Source organism: Ctenocephalides felis, unplaced genomic scaffold, assembly GCF_003426905.1.
Source record: "Ctenocephalides felis isolate EL2017-DRISC unplaced genomic scaffold, ASM342690v1 CF-g0.4_SCAFFOLD_01886, whole genome shotgun sequence".
NCBI classification, from domain to species: Eukaryota; Metazoa; Arthropoda; class Insecta; order Siphonaptera; family Pulicidae; genus Ctenocephalides; species Ctenocephalides felis.
Window position 1 is genome coordinate 141201391 of NW_020538040.1, and position 17748 is coordinate 141219138.

The 17748-nt window shown below is 28.3% G+C and overlaps 1 protein-coding gene across 3 annotated transcripts in view; it reads right to left on the reverse strand.

The window, feature by feature from the left end:
- Nucleotides 1–17748, reverse strand: part of LOC113377989 (leucine-rich repeat-containing protein 24-like) — a 573615-nt gene that overhangs the window by 89047 nt on the left and 466820 nt on the right. For all 3 annotated transcript variants that reach the window (XM_026618474.1, XM_026618473.1, XM_026618475.1), the window contains one exon: nucleotides 17421–17485. The gene's annotated coding sequence lies outside the window, so the exon portion shown is untranslated. The remainder of the gene's footprint in view (nucleotides 1–17420; nucleotides 17486–17748) is intronic.

The window sequence follows — 17748 nt, forward strand, 5'->3', positions numbered from 1 at the left end:
TAGAACTTTTTTATTTGTTTTTTCATGTTTTTAACTTCCCGTAGTTATAGTAAGTTATAGTAATCGCAAAAAATCGAAAATAGAAATGTTCATATATCTTTACGTTTCAGAGGTTTCTGAAAGTTTTGGCATACCTTAGAAAAAATAGATGTATGTCTGTGTGTGTGTGTGTGCGCGGGTGTGTGTGCGGATACAAATTTTTGTCGACGATTTTGCGAACACGAATCGACCGATTTGAATAATTCAAAAAAACATTCGATTTCTATTTATAAGGACGTGCTGATTAGTTTTCGGATAAGGCAGGTCTAGCGGTTTTGGAGATACACGGGTAAAAGTGCCAAAAATGGTATTCCAGTTTTAATACATTTTACTTGTATTGACGAAATGAACAACTGGTAAATTTTTATAAAGGCAGGTCCAACGCTTCCGGAGATCCAAACAAAAAAAATAAAATTATTGCCATTTGGCGGTCAAAAATGAACATTAGACATATGTACATCATATTATCAGATATTTTATAAAGATTATAATAATAATTACAAATTTTGTGTACATTTAAATGGGTTCCGTACCAATATTTACACGTTAGATTACGCGCTTTGATATTTCGACTTCAAATCAGCTATGAAGATTTGTTTAAAAAAATGTTCGAAATTTTCAAAATAAATCAAAATACTAAAAAAATGAAATATAAAAAAAATGTCAAAAACGTCAATTTTTTTCAAAAATTTCAAAATTTCTCAAAAATCTGATTTTTTCAAAGTTTTGCAAAGTTTTTTTTAATAATTTAGTTTTCGGTACGGAAAGTTCCAGCAATTTGCCTTAAGGAAGGATAGAATGTTTTTTGAACTAGTTGTCGACAAAAATTTGTATCCGCACACACACACGCACACCCACATTCTAAGGTATGCCAAAAATGTTCAGAAACCTCTAAAACGTAAAAATAAATAAAAATTTTCTTTTTCGATTTTTTGCGATTACTGTAACTTACCCCACGGGAAGTTAATTACAATGCAATAAAATTAGAAAAATTACTATATGTGAGAAAACTATTATAATTTAATATGACCATCCATTCTCCTAATGAATAAAGAGTAGTGACATTCTTTTTAAAAAATACGGTAAACAGTTTTTAACAACTCAATTATAATAAACAAATTATTTATCGGTCTTTCGAATATGTGTAACATTTTCCTGATGTCGATTTAACATAGCTTTATGTCGATCATTTATGAAAATATATGACCACCATAAGCATGAAGAAGACCTTTTGTTGCCTTAATTTTTACGACCCGCAGAGTCAAGGATCATAAAACGTCCTATTGTAGTCTTATGAGCTTTAATATGATTAACGTAATGAACTATATGAAAATTTGAACTCGAAAACCGGTGACAGTATTCTTGAATTGTTGTAGAAACTAGAATCACTGAACTATAAAAACAGTTTAAATCGTATTAAAAGTTAAATGTGGTAAATATAATAATTGTACTAGAATATAACTGACGGATAATATTAGACATATTTGTTTAATTAACTAGTGGTGCATAGCATTGCGCTTCAAGACAAATTGCTACACTTAGTTAAACAATCAAGAAATAAAAATAATTAATAATCAATAAAAAATGAACAATGATTAATAAAATTGGTTTTAAACATTTTCAAAATGTTATTATAAATTCTGTAAATTTCATAATACGTATTTCATATATCTAATATAAATAATATAATATCATATAAAAAAACCTCTATAAAACTGATACACATACACGCGCACAGATACACATACACCAATTTTTCTAACAATAAGGTATGCCAAATGTTCAGATGGTATTGAAACGGGTTTTGTGATTACTATAACTTAGCCTACGAGCAGTGTAAAAATTTAGAAATATTTTTTATGAACTATAAGTAAACGAATACGATGTACAACGTTAAATCGTCAATCAAGTTTAAACCAAAGCTAAATACATTATTTTTATTTTGATATATTTATCACACAACAAATATAGTAGTGTTTTAGTATTATGCAAGAAATATTAACTATGTATTTTTAACACATCTCTTGTATTTTTCATGCTGATAATAAGACAAATGACGAACCTCTTAACATTTACAACTGAAACAGTTTTTAAAAGAATCATTTGAAGGTTTTTACACGTTAATAATTTTAAGAAGCCTACAATTCGGAATAAGTTCATGCCCACCCATTTCAAATTAAATTTTTAGATATAACTATTATATTTTATTATCCCCAGGAATTAAAATTATGTGAAAAAAACTCAGGAACAGCTAAAGGATCATCTATTACAATTATATTGAGAAACCCCATTTTCGATTGTAGATTAATCTTTCAGATCATATTTTACAGTAACAAAATTTATTTCCTTTGATTTGTCCAAAATAAACATAAAAATATATTTACATTTTTTTTGCTAGTCGAATATCCTTGCAGAAAGTTATAACTATGTATGTTTTTAAAACTATAATTTATAAACTCAGATTTTTTTTTCAATTTTTTAACCCTACTACCATAGAAAATTATTACTATCAAACCGTTTATTATGACTTTCTTTAAAAATTAAAATATTTAACCCATTTCAAATTGCATCTTAAATACGTCTACTTCATTATTCTTAAGAATTACAATTACATGAAGATAAATTCATTCAGAGACATCTAAAAGATTATTTATAACAATTATAATAGATGCATTTTTCAATATTTCAATTATTTTTAAAAGTCCCATTTTCAAATGTAGATTCAATTTTTGGATCATTTGTAATGATCAGAAACAGGATTAATTTCTCTTGATTTGTCCAGAATGATCATAAAAAATATTCATTCTTGCCGCTGTTTCAATAACATTATGGAAAGTTATAACAATATACAAATGCCTTTACTGCAGTTACAGTGATATGTGTCAGTTTCCAAATTAAAACTTTCAAGTAATAAACACTTATATGGTAAAAACAAATTTGAGTTTCATCTATTCTCATTCGAGAGATGTTCTGTTTTCCAATTCATTTCCAACTAATAAGGATTTAATAAGACCGTAAATCGATTGTTAAGTGTGTGGTGCCAAGGCAAGCATTTTAACAATTCTTTTTCCCAGAGTTACGCAAATACACTTTTTAACGATCATGCAGTAGCTATTTTCCGACCCAGTTTTTACGATCGTTCGTCGGGCTTCTCGCAAAGTTAGTTATTTTCCTAGCTAATAAAGTTTAGTTGAATCATCTACTTTTATGTGGAAAATTTTATATCTTTTATTTATTGAATACATGCATTTTAAATCATAGAGCTAATTGCATAAATGTGAATTAACCATTACAATGATGTGTGTAATCATTTCTAATTCTTTCTAAATAAAATAATTAATAAGTGTAGATTACTTATAATTAAGCAGTTATAAAATTTTGCATACCGTACATAATCTATTTTTTGCAATAATCTAGTTTTTGGTAATCTTTCATAATCTTTCATTTGTTGAATACATGTGCATTTTAAATCATAGTCCTAATTACATAGATATAATTTAACCATTACAACTATACATTCAATAAAATATAATAATTTCTAATTCTTTCTAACTAAAAAAAATAATAAGTGTTGATTATTAGCTATAGTTAGCGAGTTATATAATAAAGCCTCCTAACATAAGGTAGAGCGGATCTTAAAGGACTGCGGGTAAAGAGGTCCACCAGCATTATCTCAAAAACAATTAAAGTCTATACTTGTTAGTTTCAACGATACTATTTTAAATAACCAGCCACCAACTTAATTTATACGACTTTACCATTAGCAGATATATGGCCATATATCATTATTAATAACAAAACAAGTTTTTTTTCGTTGGCAGATTTTTTGATTTTGAGCCTTCTTATTCAGTATATAATACGTAAATATATTTTTAGGTACACATGGTTTAGTTATTTTATAAGATATATTGTAATTTTAACAATAGATTCAACAGCTTTTTATGTGTATTATTTGTTTAATACAAATTTTATGAAATATATATAAAAATCATCGACATAATTAACTCCCCGTATTGTAAGTTATAAAAATCGTCCAAAAATCAAAAACAACTTTCACGTTTCAGAGGTTTCTGAACATTTTGGCATACCTTAGAAAAAATGTGTGTGTGTATGTACGTGTGCATGTATGTGTGAATACAATTTTTCGTCGACCTTTTAGCGAGCACGAATCAATCGATTTGAATGATTCAAACAACAGTCGATTTCTATTGGTAGGGATTCCTATGCTGACCAGTTTTTGGCAAAGACAGGTCCAGCCGTTTCAGAGATACGGAGCAAAAAGTGCAGAAAATGAAAACTCGATTTTTGCAAAAACCGGGCATCCGATTGAAGTTAATCAAAAAATATTTGGTTCGTATTGACGTGAATGCTGATTTTTTTTTGTTGCAAAAGCAGTTCCAGCTGTTTCGGAGGAACGGAGCAAAAAATGCGAAAACAGCAGTTATAATGAAAACGACTCATCTAATTTAAAACACATTTTGCTTGTATTTGTAGTGAGAAGAAACGATTAGTTTTTAAAAAAGGCAAAAAAAAATTTCAAAAACCAATTTTTTTAAAACTTTTTTTTAAATATCTAAAATTATTCGGATTTCTATTTTAATTCAAACTAAAAACATTTAAAATTTCTCGAATATTTCATTACGGCACGGAAGTTCCAGCAACTTGCATTAAAGCACGATGTCATGCACCACTAGTTTTTTAATTTATATCCTATTCTATTCAATTATTTACATTATATTCGGTATAACATACTTTTTCAATTTCTGTTAATTTTCATGTAATAGTAAATAATCTAGTAATATGACATTTTGTATGCTGAGTTATGTCATTTGTACTTGTGCTACGTATTGTACACAGTAAATAATATTTTTGTCAGTAATTAATCATTAAAGTTGTCTGTGAGCGTGGAAACTTCTCACATGGAAAACTATACGTGTTAATCGGAGTCATTATCCCGACAAGCAATAGCAAGTAAATGCTTATTCTTATCTTCTGTAATCTATATATATCTGGAATATGATCGCTTTACGGAAACAATTATTTGGACACTACACAAAATGATCGAAAAACCTGTCATTACGAAACTTTCCTCGATTTTTCCGAATACTTTCCGATCACTCTTATGTAATTCTTCGAAAACAATATGGAATCACGGTAACTATATTCTACAAGTGGCATGTATGTAGGTGTATGTAATAAATGCTTATTAAATATTTTAGTTAAAATTAATTAGAAATAATTGGATGATTAATTAAAAAACTGAAGTATTTTGTGCTAGTAATTTAAAATGCACATGTCTAGTGATTTATATTTATATTATCCTTATAAGAAATATTTTTATAAACAAATTTTGAATATGAATTCAAATCATATAGGATAGAGCGAGGTTCAAAAGTCCAATTTGACTTGTGAAAACCAAAATCAATTATATCACAACAAATAACACATATCAAACCAACAACTATCTGCCTACAAGTAAGTAAATATAATTAAATAGTAATGAGTTATATATGTAACAAAAAAACAAAAACTTATTATTTTTAATATAACTTATTATTTTCAATTATTTCACTCATAGAAATTATAAAAATTTAGAAATGTATGATACCAATTGGATATAAAAAACATGTACATAACATAATTATATATATTGTAAAATATCCCACATAGTGCAATAAAAAATTCCAAAACTAGCCTTATTATATAGTTCAGTAAAACTTGTAGCTAATTTATCACTGTAGAAATGTGTTTTTTGCTATTTTTCAAAAAATGTCATCTGGTGCTTTTTACCTCAAAGAGGGGTAAAATGGGACAAAATAGGTCCAATGTTTCATTTTTAATTTTGAAGGGATTTTATGAAATAATAGCTACATTATTCTATCAATGCAAAATATAAATTTCACGGGTACATTTTTTACAGACATAACACTGTATATAGATCTTGTACTTCGTCAGAAATATTTACGAGTAGAGTTGGAATAATCATTTATTGAATTTATCTCTTGTAAAATTGCTTTTTTACCTCAAATTATTTTTTATTTACTATTTTGAATTGTTTACTTTACTTTGCCAGGGATTGAGTTCGTCCTTTTTACCTCACTCACGAGTAAGTTTTCATCAAGGTTATATAAAAAAAAAACTGTTAAATTTAGCTTAAAATTAACAATACTTGTTATAAAACAATTGAATAACGTATAGTTAAATATTATATTAAAATATCGTAAACTAAACAACAGTGCTCACAACCAAAAAACAAACAACGAATACTTTTGCTATGAATTTTCAAACATTGCCGTTCATCTCCCGATAGCAACGTCGTAATTATCTAATTGATGGCTAGTTATACATCTTTTTCCATCTACTTTAAAATGTTAAAAAAAGCATAACTTTACCTATTTTAGATATATTGGTGGTGGACCTTTTTACCCACAGACTTTCAAAACCCTCTCTACTTATAGATAATATATATGCACGATTTAGTCAACTAAAATTACAAAGGTGTAAAATAAATCATTTGGGTGTATTTTAATAACAAAAATAAATTGTTCATAATTGTGCATAATGTATATCTAAATACTATACCCTAAGACAAGTCCGTGAGCTGAGTTAAACTCCAACTTGATTCAGGAAAGAATAGTGTGAGATATTTTCTATTGCCATTTCATACCGCAGAGCTCAAAATGGGCTTATTATCAATTGAAAACATAATTTTGATCTATATTTTCAAGTAAAAATTGTCATCGCTGCTGCCCGATATATCAGGTTGTACAAGGCAAGATTCGATCTCACAAGACGATTACGATACCTTGACTATAACACCATGTATAGTATGTACATTAATTTATGAATATTATTATTCTAGACGGCAACTATTGTTTATTAATAATGAAGTTGACTAGACTATTACTCCCGTGTATAGTGTAAATTCATTTATGTATATTATAATTCTAAACGGCAACTATTGTTTATTAATAATGAAGGAAGCACATAAGAGAAAAGGCCGGAGCACGTCTGCCGGACGTTCTCTATTTTCCGGGCTTTTTCCCAAAAACATGAATCATTTCTGCGGAGTCGAAGTATCTCCGTGGAGTGAATTCCGCCCGGGCAGTTCATCACAACACCCTACATCTTTCATTCTGCGGAACACGAGTTGACGGAGGGAACGCACGAAGGATACATCCGGATTTATACAGAAAACGACGTCACTAGCAGATCCCGAAACATTGACGTTATATATTAAGGGTCATTGGACCCCCTTGCGAAAAACATTTTAAGTGCCATCAGTCTTGGGAAAGGAAAGCGATATGTCTAACTATGATTATTTAAACTCGTGGTTTAGAGATTGGTGCCTGGAGAAAAATTGCTAAAACTACACGTTTTATGAACAAATAATGATTCAATAATAATTATTAGAATAAATAATCATATTGAATCCCTTATAAAATTTATGTTACAAATAAGTGCCGCTGGTTGTCGAAAACACGGTTAAAGGATGAATATGACTACTTGCAATATATGTATATCCAAATAAATATACACTTGCCCGGTATTGCTGCGTGAATAAGAACAGAAATTGTATAATGAATTTCGTCATATAGAAATATAAAAGTTGTTTAAGTACCCATCTATAAAACCATCGTAGTTAGTTTTACTCAGATCATCACAACAGCTTTATAGGATCCTTAAATTTTGATAGGGTAGTTATATTTCAAACATAATTAAACTAAGAAATCTTTTAAAAACAAAATTTAAAAATTGAGGGCAAACGATGTATAACCAGCCATTACCTCGATTCTTATGACGTTGCTATTAAAAAATAAACGACAATGTTTGAAAATTCAAGTATTTTCTTTCCATGTTAGTTTTTTTGCACTGTTGTTTAGTTTATGAAACCTTAATTTAATTTTTAAGTATACGTTATTTAATTATTTTATAAGAAGTATTGTTATTTTTAAGATTCAACAGCATCTTTTACATAAACTCTATAAAAGTTTACATTTGAGTGAGGTAAAACAGACCAAATAAATCTTTACCCTGGCATGTAACAAATAAAAACAATAAAAAAATAGAAATTTTATATTTTGCATTGGTTGAATAATGTAGCTATTGTTTCGTAAAATCCCTTCAAAATTAAAAATAAGTCGGATCTGTTTGCCCATTGGCTGTCCCATTTTACTGGGTTTAAAAGGTACAGATAATGAATTATAGATAAAAAGTAAAAAAAAAACATTTCTATAATTAGTAATTAACTAAGAATTTTACTAAACATAGTTCGATAGTTTGATATGCATTATGTTTCGTGGTCTGGTTCATTTGGTTTAGACAGTAAATTTACTTAAAGTCAAACTGGACCTTTGTGCCCCGGCCTATCCTATATAAAAAAACTGCATAAAATAATATTGTTTTCCCATTAACACAACACTAGCAATCAATATGAATGATGAGAAAATTTATAAGATATTCTTAAAATGTATTCAAAAATGAAATGTTATAATTGAGTTTTTTATCAGATAACTATCCATACTTGTGGTTAAAAGTAAGTAACAATATAATAATAATAATCAATGTAGTAGTAAGTAATTATTTATGTAAAATGAGACTAAATGAGCCACCAGTTGAAGACCATAAAAATTAAAACAAAAAGTTGTTGCGGTCTAGAATTTATTATTTCGCAACATTTGCTTTTTTTGCAAACAATGCTATAAATACTTGTCTATTCAACAGTTTATTAACATTTGATTATTAAAATTTCAAAACGTGGTTTAACTAACAAGCTTAACAAGAACAGGAACAAAACTTTATATTAGTTGTTACCAACATATGTATATGTTTTATTCCAACAGCTCAATTAAAAATTACTTATTGAAACCGTGTTTGCGATCGTATTAAACATAGACCAATGAGTTGCATATTATTACAAAATTGTAAATTTCAAAGAATAAACAAATAATCATACATTTCAGTATGTACAAGTTCAATTACAAAATTAAACCCTTTGTGTGAGTTCAGACCGTAAATTATAAGGTTCCATAATATATAGAGAAGCTTTATAAAGTAAAATGATAATCACACTAAGAAAATTTTTAATGCATATGAGGATAGTGTGCATTTGAAAACAGACCATACAATATGAAAAAAATATTTTTTTTCTTAAATTCTTAAATTATTATCACGAAATCTTTAAAATTTATGATCATAATCGAAAAATAATGATACAGGACAATGATCGAAATAGTATAATATAAGTATTATTCAAGGTAATTCTGTACATGCAGATAAATATTTGTAAGAGATACCAGAATGATTAAGAAGTCTTAAAAGTTTTAAGTTAAAACAAATATTCCGCGGTCCATTGAAATAAAATTTTATGCAAACCAAGCAAGCACGAAATAATTTAATTAACATTGTCACAATTTTAATTTCACTTCGCAGGGTACCCATTTTACAAAATCGTTTTTGTATCACAGTCGTGTTTTCGTTCATCGCACTTCATTTAACTTTCTAACGACGCGTTCTAAATGAACGAAGTCGAAGTGATTACGCGCGCAAATAGAGCCAAAGATATAAAGCTCGTATCTATCACTTCATAGTTTCAAATAGGGATAAGAAATGAATATCGATATTGAACAGACTTAAATAGCAAACATGACTTAAACGATATTTGACTATACTTTTCATGTTTTCATGCATAATCAAGATTTCTAATAATTGTGAGAAAAACCTAAGACTCTGTTCCGAGTTAAAGCCCCTTAACCTAACTCACGTTGATTATAAATGAAATTTGTAATAGCACTGAATTTATAAAAATTATTAATGATTATATTCAGATAAGGCACACGCAAAAGAAAAATATTTTAAAGCAAAATATAAAAAAAAAATCTTTACCTTCTCAAAGAACCCATAAAAATATTCACAAAGATTTAGTTCTATCTATCTTCTAATAATCAGAGTTAACTCCCACATGTTGAATGAATGAATAATACATTGCAATAAATTCCAATTATGGATATGTATTAAAACAATATCACAATATTACACAGTTAAATCTCTAATCAATTGTAAAAACTGTAACAAAAAAAATATAAATTGAATCGACCATGTTCAGTCTATCATATTATTAAGTTTAAATGAATCAAGTAACAACTAAAATGTACATATTTTTTCAAAACAGACCAAATTCTACGAAAAATTTGTATAAAACTTCTTAAAAATGTTAATGGTGATATTCTAACCATTACAAATATTAAATTATTTAAAAAATAACTATTCTAATCATTTTATTAAGCGGTTATAAATTAGAGTTATGGATAATTCTAAATATTCTGAATACAAGTCCATAAACCTTGTAAATTTGTTTTTAAAACTTGATTAAAAAGATATAAAAAAGTATTAGGTATAGGTGGAATTTACCCTTAAGGCTCGATATGTGTTAATAATTGACTTAATCATTAAGAATGTAAATTTAGTAAGTTTTAAAATTGAGACGAATTATTTTTCACTTATGCATTTCAAAAATAAAGTTTAATATTCCAAAATTTTAATGGAATTTTCTAATGGAATCACTTTTTGCAGGCCTATGATAATTAGACCATGAACTCTATTACTGTGCAAAGTTTCATTAAAACATTCAAAATTAATTCCAAATATGAATTATGAAGATTCCCAACTTGTATCTTTTGAACGGTTTTTTAATTTTCAAAATCCGTTAAAAAATTTCAGTAAAACTGTTGACATTTTTTTCTAACATTAATATCGTTAACTTTTTATTTCAAATATTAATTATAAAGGTTCCATATTGTATCTTTTGAACAGTTTTTGAACTTACGTAATCCGTTCAGAATAATTGGCAAAAATGTTGACAACTCCACTTTACTAATAATTCTCGAGAAACGGCTCGTCCGATCCTCTCACAAAAATAATTAACACAAGTCCTTTCATCAATAGCTTTTAAATTAGCGAAATCGGTGCAACCACTTTTGAGAAAATATCTAAAAATCAAATTTTAGCTCATACACAGATAGTTTTTCTAACTATGCCAAACGATTCAGAATGATTTGAAAAGAAAACAAAACTAGCGAAATCATAAACTTCTCTTTTGGGAAGTTGAATAAAAGTCATCAGTTAATTTTTGGACTAGTCACATCAATGTTACTTTTGGGGAAATAATTTCAGGAATCATAAACAATAACAATGTCAGATGTTAATTATTCAACATTTATTGTTGAGAAATGTTATGTAATTATTTATATATGTGTGAATTTAAGCAAAATCATAAATACTTAAAAAATGCATAAAACATCTTAGACATGTTTAAAATGTGCTGAATTAATCCATATAAATTTTATATGATTGAAATCTATATTTTTGGAAAAAATTATGTTGAACAATATTTTGACTAAATTTAACCAATAAATATTATATAAATAAATATTATTTTGTAAAAGTTTGTAAAACAAATATATAAATTGTGTATTTACTTCTGGGTTTTATGGACCATGGGAATATCGAAATCAACCTGAATCAGAATATAAATAATCCTTTCTGGCGCCTACGGTATAGTTGTATAGAAAACCGCTAGTTGTTCCAAGATCTGAGTTCATTCATCAGGGTAATATATGTGTTTCGCTTTATTTACGTCGACCGAGACCATATTTTCTATGGACGAGGATAATAAAACAATATTTATATGCTACCAGATCGGCCTTATAATGTAAACTCAACGTGCACATGAATAAGTTATCAAATCCGACAGAGATGATTAATAATTCGAGTTTCAGCTATTATTGAAATGGCGAGCTTGTAGAACAAATATATATAGGCCATTATTAGTTGATTGCAAAAAGCTCTACCAAATAGAGTGAAGCGGGGCTTAAAGGTCCTCGGGTAGAAGGTCCACCATCGATTTCTCAAAAACAAGTTAAGAATTTTTAACAACAATATTTGAAAGTAGAGGGAAAGGATTTTTACAAGAGATCAATTCAATAAATATGTTTTCCAATTCTGATGATGATTTTTTCTGACGAAACACCAGATCAAGGTTATATACAGTGTTATCTAAGTGAAAAATGTACCCATGAAATATATATTTTGCATTGGTTGAATAATGTATTATTTCGTATAATCTTTTTATAATTATTATTTTTTATTTTTATTATAATTATTATTTTTTAATCTTTTTATAATTAAAAATAAGACATTGGACCTGTTTTATCATGGCTGTCCTATTTTACCTTGGATGAAAACAACCTGGTGACAATTTTTTGAAAAACATAAAAAAACACATTTCTACTATGATGAACCAGTTGAGACTTTTACTGAATATAGTCAGATAGTTGTTCATTTGATATACGTTATCTGTTTGTGATATAATTTATTTAGGTATCCCAATATAATTGCTCAAATTCGAATTGGACCTTTGTACTCAGCTCTACACTACTGCACTCATAAGTAAACTATTTACTTTCAGAAATTTTTATTTTTTTCTATATGACTGTTTTTGTTTAAATTGCCTGAGCAAGAGTTACGACATAATTGTATTACCCATAACATTACTTTTCCACGTTTTTTATGAAACGTGGATTTCTGATTGCAAGTCAATTTAATCGTAATTAGTAGTCACCGATACTATATATTAATGTAGCTAACAATTAAGTTCGAAATGACATGACCTTGCATTCGATTTATTACTTATGTATCTATAATATATTTTATGACACATGCCCTTTTCAGATTTCCGTATACAATTATTTTTCATACAAAATCAATATGTATACAGTGTAATTAGTTATTACAATCAATGCAATTGTATAATTACAATCAATTGGAATAAATTCAAATTTAAAAAATCGAAGAATATTACAAATGCAAATCGAATATTGTAAATTCTTTCAGGAAGTATGATTATTACGCGACAATTTCACGATTTTCTATTAATTTCAGTTCTTGCTGGCTGGATTATATATAAAAATATAAAAATATTTGATTCGATTTATAAATTGAGTATGAAAAACAGAATATCAATTATGATAATAACACAACATTCTAAAAGATTTATTAATGTCAGTATTTTAAAAGTAAAATGATAATAATTGAATGAAATTTGTTTTGGTAATGACAATATATTGGTCATATTTTTCTCAATTTTGTATTTTTTTTAAATATTACTAATTTTTTTTAAATACGCAAAGGCTAGTTGAAATAAGTATTAATATATTACAAAATTTTTATTCCTAATATATTGCAGGCATTTATTAACCTTTCTTAATGAAATAAGAAGATTTTGAATTTCACAACATTTTGAATCAAAATAGTAACATCAAGAAATACGTAATAGTCGTAATATATAAATCTCAGAAAAAAGTCGCCTTAGAAAGCAAGCCGCTGGTGCATTCTTTTAGTGTTAAAATTATTTTTAAATATATTTTAAGAGTTATGTTGTAGACTACATTATGCTTTTTAAATATGATGCGTTCGTAGTGCAGTAGCATGAGCTTCGGCCTTGCAACCGAAATATGTCCAGTTCAAATCCAAGAGAAAACAAAAGGTTAATATTTTAATTTTCAAGCTGCAAGATGGTTGTAAGACTAAAAATCTTATCACAAAACCACTAAAATTTTGTAGTTTCAATAAAGTTTAAATAAAATCCATCCAAATATTCGAAATGATCATCAATTAACTAAATTGATATTAGAACTAGTGGTGCATGGCATTGTGCCTTAAAGAACGTTGGTATAGAACCCATCAAAATGTAAACAAAATGTATTCTAATTATTAAAATATCCATAAAATATCTGATAATTTGATGTGCATATGTCTAATGATCATTTTTGTCCGCCAAATGGCATTGGATTCCCAAAACCTCTAGACCTGCCATCCCAAAAATTTCATCAGTTCTTCATTTTGTCATTACAAATAAAATGATTTTGAATCATTCAAATCGGACGCCCCGTACTTTCAAAATTGAATTAATTACCATTTTTAGCACTTTTTCTCAGTATCTTTTCGGAACGGAATAGGAATCGAATGTTTTTTGAATCATTCAAATCAGTTGATCGAGGTTCTCGAAATGATCGACGAAAAATTGTATCCGAACATACATACACACACATCCATTTTTTCTAAAGAATGCCAAAATGTTCAGAAAACTTTTGAAACAAATTTTCATTTTCGATTTCTTTGCAATTAAATGTAAACAAAATGTATTCTAATTATTAAAATATCCATAAAATATCTGATAATTTGATGTGCATATGTCTAATGATCATTTTTGTCCGCCAAATGGCATTGGATTCCCAAAACCTCTAGACCTGCCATCCCAAAAATTTCATCAGTTCTTCATTTTGTCATTACAAATAAAATGATTTTGAATCATTCAAATCGGACGCCCCGTACTTTCAAAAATTGAATTACCATTTTTAGCACTTTTTCTCAGTATCTTTTCGGAACGGAATAGGAATCGAATGTTTTTTGAATCATTCAAATCAGTTGATCGAGGTTCTCGAAATGATCGACGAAAAATTGTATCCGAACATACATACACACACATCCATTTTTTCTAAAGAATGCCAAAATGTTCAGAAAACTTTTGAAACAAATTTTCATTTTCGATTTCTTTGCAATTACTATAACTTACCCTACGAGAAGTTAATCATTTCACCAAATCTTATGGGTGCAGAAGTTTGAATTTACCGAGAATCGTTAGAATTCACAATTCGTAATCAATGATAGAATTCATTAATTAATATTAAATTGTACGTATTCGTTTTCCTTTATCTATCAAGAACATTGAGAAGTTTATTCAGCCCTTCGCTGCGCTCCCCGTTATCGTCGTAGGAGCGAGCGAAGTCAAGTCATTACTCTGCGACCGAATGTTCCCCGCCGGTTCGAGTGACGACTGACGAGAGCAAGCAGAAGCAGAGGCAGAGGCAGAAGCACGTGCCCGCCTTGTCGTGTTATTCGCACATTCGCCGAATGACATAATATCGTAGCCAGGAAGCTCCCGGACTTGTTGGATGGGAATTAACTGACGAGCACACTCGCAGTAACACGGCAACGCTAATGGATTAAGATTACGTTTAATTTCAGAAATGTTACCGACATTCGCGAATAGCGAACCGCGCCCTGGAACTATCCAGCCAGCCGCAGCTAATACGCGTTATATATTGATTAGAAACGAAAACCTAGCTCAAGATTATAACTCGACGGCCTTCAATTTGATTATACACACGAGTCAGTTCTGTTCTAGTATCTTAAAGCTCTTTACAATGAGCGATAAGCTGTTAAATACAAATAGTATCGTATACGCGTTCCATGTTACGAACAACACAACTTCGGCAGATCACAGCCGATGGTAGATGGTAGTTGTGGGATTTATGCAAGGGAGGATTTACACAGAACGCGCGTTATGTGCGAATAATGAGATGATAAATTGATGACCGAAATTGGAAAGTTATGTAACGTATTTGATCATTATCAGTATTAACTTTGGATTAATATGGAATAGACACAGAATTTTGTTAATGCCTCGAAATGCGCACATCGGAGAGGCATAGAATTTTGGTAATGGAACGAAATCCGCACAACTATACGTATGTGTATATATTATATTCAAAACTATAAATAATTTAATTAATTTTTTTCAGAAACATAATTTAGATTTATTTAGACTTCCCGTAGGGCAAGTTATAGTAATCGCAAAAAAAATCAAAAATGAAATTTTTTATATATCTTTACGTTTCAAAACCTTCTGAACATTTTGGCATACCATAGAAAAAATAGATGTGTGTGTGTGCGTATGTGTGCGGATACAAATTTTTGTCGACGATTTCGGGAACACGGATCAACCGATTTGAATAATTCAAAAAACATTCAATTCGTATTGATAAGGAGACGTGCTAATTAGTTTTTGGCATAGGCAGGTCTAGCCGTTTCGAAAAAATTCAAAATTATCAAAAAAATTAGATTTAAAGAAAAAAATTAACATGTTTCTTGTAAACATACACATAAGTTATTTGTAGAATACGCTCGTCGCCCACGGTAATAAGCACTTATAAATTTACAGTATGTATTTATAATAAATAATATATTTGAAACTATTTAATACAATTATTGATTATTTTCATTCCTCAAATTTTTAATTATGGTACGGGAAGTTCCAGCAATTTGCATTAAGGCACGAAGCCATGCATCCCACTAGTTGCTATATAGATGGATGGATTTAAAAATATGTTTTTGTCGTCATTTTCGTTTCTGTTTCGTTTTTGTTTTTATTTGTATACCTTTCATATTTTAAGGTAGTGCGGCGCATAAAAGTCCAATTTTACTGTAAGCAATTTTATTGTGAAAACCAAACCAATTACATCACGACAAATAATACATATCAAACAAACAACTATCTGACTATGTTCAGTTAAACTCCCAGCTGATCTATTTGATTGTAGTTGTTTGTTAGTTTTCCAAAAATGTATCGCCTGGTCTATTTTACCCCATATATGGAGTGAAATGGGCCGACTAGGTGGAAATAGGTCCAATAGGTTATTTTAAATTCAAATGCGATTTTACGAAATAATAGTTAAATTATTTATGAAATAAACAAAATTATGAGTATGCTTTTTACAAAGATTACATATTATATAACTTCGAAAATATTCGGCAGCAGAGATAGAATAACTATGTATTTAATTTGTCTCTTGTAAAATTACTTATTTAACTTAATCTATTATTTTAATTACAATATTGTCATTATCTATACTTTCGCCAGTGTAAAGGTTTAGTTAGTCCTTTTTATCCCACCCACATGTGAACTTTTATAAAAATTACATAACAAAATTAAGGAATATAACTAAAAATAACAATACATCTTACGAAACAATAAAATAACGTACACTTAAAAACAATAATTAGACGAAACAAAATACCTTAATTATGAATATGGCCATTTATCATCTGATAGCGACTTCGTAAGAGTTAAGAAATTACTAATTATACATATTATGTTTCCTACTTTTAAATAATACTGTTGAAAATTCTATACTTCAATTGTTTTTAAAATAATGGTGGTGCCCCTTTTACCGAGTTTTTTTTCCACTGGTGAAAAGGCATATAGATACAAACAAATTTACAATATCAATAAATATTTGGATATTTATAAATATTGAATAATAAAAACAAAAATATTTAATTTGAAAAAAAAATTAAATGCTAGAATATATACATGTAAATATAAAGTGAGTATGAATTATTTTTCAAAATATTAACTATGGCTTTTTCTTTGATAATTGGGAAAGATGAAAGCTTATATATATATATATATATATATATATATATATATATATATATAATAAGCACATATAATAATAATGGTGAAATGTTGTCATAATTACCTTATTTCAATGTTCGGGCATGAAAAGTCGAATCGTCCACCAATTTAAAGGATTTCGATTAGAATCTGCAACAAAATTTTTCATTATTAATCTGATGAATATATAAGCAAATAAATGCGCAGTAAAGTACTAAATATTATTATATTTTAAAACTTGTTTCACCAAAATATTTTGACCAGCGATCAAATAGACAAAAGTAGAGCAATAATAATCCATTTTTTCTAATTCAAAAAGATTCTTTCAATTCAATTCTTTTAATTCATGCCAAAAATATAACTAGAAATTCAGTTTTATTAAGCTACGTCCGCATTGGGTTATATTTAAAACC